We start from the raw sequence: 2,500 nt of genomic DNA on the forward strand, positions 1-2,500 counted from the left end.
GTAGTTCTTCATTTGCTTGCTCTTCTATTGTGTTCTCTGCTTCCTTCTCTTTTTCGCCTCTTTAATCCAGTCCTCTTAATTTCTTTACTATAAAATTTCCATGCAGTTTCTCAATACTGCATAGTTTTTTGCCTCTCTTGTCAGCCCTAAATGGAAGAAGCAGTGGGTGGGGAGGAGCCTTCGTTTATGCTATCTTATTCTCTTACTGTATGCCTGTAAACAGACCCCGTAAGAGCCAACAAATCTGCTAACGTTTGAGTTTCTTTTGTGTTTCTTAGTGTTCTGCCTTCTTTCTTCCCTTTCAGTAATTCCTTTTCTTACAGTTCTTATCCTCTTCTTCACCTCCTCATTTATCCTTATTCCTCTTACTCTGTCTCTTTTCCCTTCTTGCTCCTTTCCTTCTATTTTCTTTAATTCTTCCTCCCTCCCTCCCTCCTTCCCTGCCTCACCAAGGACAACGGAGGAGGCGAAACACCACTCCTTTTTCCTTCATTCCTCCCCGGTCCTTGCACCACCTCGTGATAATTGTGGTCATGTGAATAATAATAATAATAATAATAATAATAATAATAATAATAATAATAATAATAATAATAATAATAATAATAATAATAATAACAACAACAATAATGGTAAAGTATTATTATTATTATTATCATTATTATTATTATTATTATTATTATTATTATTATTATTATTAGTAGTAGTAGTAGTAGTAGTAGTAGTAGTAGTAGTAGTAGTAATAGCAGTGATAGTATCAATAGTATATATAGTAGTAGTAATCGTAGTAATAGCAGCAACAGCAGTAGTAGAATTAAGGCACTAACTTCTTGTAACATTGGAAGAAAAAGAGAGAGAGAGAGAGAGAGAGAGAGAGAGAGAGAGAGAGAGAGAGAGAGAGAGAGAGAGAGAGAGAGAGAGAGAGAGAGAGAGAGAGAGAGAGAGAGAGAGAGAGAGAATATATATATATATATATATATATATATATATATATATATATATATATATATATATATATATATATATATATATATATATATATATATATATATATATATATATATATATATATTTATCTGTTTGATTAGTTTATATATATATATATATATATATATATATATATATATATATATATATATATATATATATATATATATATATATATATATATATATGTATATAAACTAATCAAACAGATAAATAAATAAAAATTTAAAACACCAAACATTCATACTTTCTCTCTCTCTCTCTCTCTCTCTCTCTCTCTCTCTCTCTCTCTCTCTCTCTCTCTCTCTCTCTCTCTCTCTCTCTCTCTCTCTCTCTCTCTCTCTCTCTCTCTCTCTCTCTCTCTCTCTCTCTCTCTCTCTCTCTCTCTCTCTCTCTCTCTCTCTCTCTCTCTCTCTCTCTCTCTCTCTCTCTCTCTCTCTCTCTCTCTCTCTCTCTCTCTCTCTCTCTCTCTCTCTCTCCCCACCCATGTAAGGACTCCGGAGACACACGTACGCCACCTTCACACTGTAATCACTTGTTCTTATCACTTTAACCGCCTCTAAGATGCGGGGAAGTGTGAAGGAAAGGGGAGGAAGCAGAGAGACTGATGTATTATGAGAAGGAAGGGAGATAGAGAGGGGATGGGAAGGGCGGTTGGAATAACGGGATGTGGGTAGTTGTGAATGGGAAAAATTGACTGAATGATTGATTTGTTCATTGTAATTACATTTTAGTGGGTAGGAGAGAATTAAAGAAGGCAAGTTGGTTGGGTTGAGAGAAAAGGAGTAAATAGAGTAAAGAAAGGGAACAGAAGACTGAAGGTGCGTGTAGTAGGAGGGTAAAGCAGGACGTGGAGGGAAGTGGAAAGGCAAGAAGGAAATAAATGAAGGGAATAAGAAAGGACTCATACTGGATGGGAAATGAGGACGAGAAAAAAAATAATAAAAGAAAAAAACAAGGGAAGGAGGAAAAGAAATTATTAGGAAATGAGAACGTGAAAGCGAACGTAAATATAAGGAGCAGACATAAAATGAGAATAAAAAAAAACATAATAGACGAGGATCGAAAAAAAAAAAAGTAAATGCGGTGACGAAGGTGAAAAGGAAGGTGGAAATACCACGCAGTTTTCTCGCTATCACCTGCAGTTCTGGAAGGGAGAGGAAAGAGGTCGTGGAATGGGAGGGCAAAGAGAAGCAATGTAAGAGGATAAATGAGAGGAGAGAAATACCCAAGAATAAGGGACAAGACAGCAGGAGGTGAAAGGGCAGAAGAGAGAGAGGAGAGCAGAGGACAGCAGAGGAGAGGACCGGAGGGAAAGGAGGAAGGAGGGGAGAGAAATTTAAGGGAAAAGAGGTTGTAATGCACCCGGTTTGGTAAGGAAAGGTTAGGTAGCACAGGGAAGGAATAAGAAATACCTGGCTGAGCTGACTTCCAGGAAACAATATAGATGCTTACTCTCTGAGAGGAAAATACCACCTGCACTGCTGTAAAGTCAGAGAAATGAACGCATGGT

General features: G+C 36.7%; 1 long non-coding RNA gene across 1 annotated transcript in view; it reads right to left on the reverse strand.

Annotated features, from left to right (window-relative positions):
• The window catches only part of LOC135101107 (uncharacterized), a 197,833-nt gene that overhangs the window by 90,038 nt on the left and 105,295 nt on the right, over positions 1-2,500 (reverse strand). The window lies entirely within an intron of this gene.

The sequence above is a fragment of the Scylla paramamosain genome, chromosome 6, assembly GCF_035594125.1.
Source record: "Scylla paramamosain isolate STU-SP2022 chromosome 6, ASM3559412v1, whole genome shotgun sequence".
Lineage (NCBI taxonomy): Eukaryota > Metazoa > Arthropoda > Malacostraca > Decapoda > Portunidae > Scylla > Scylla paramamosain.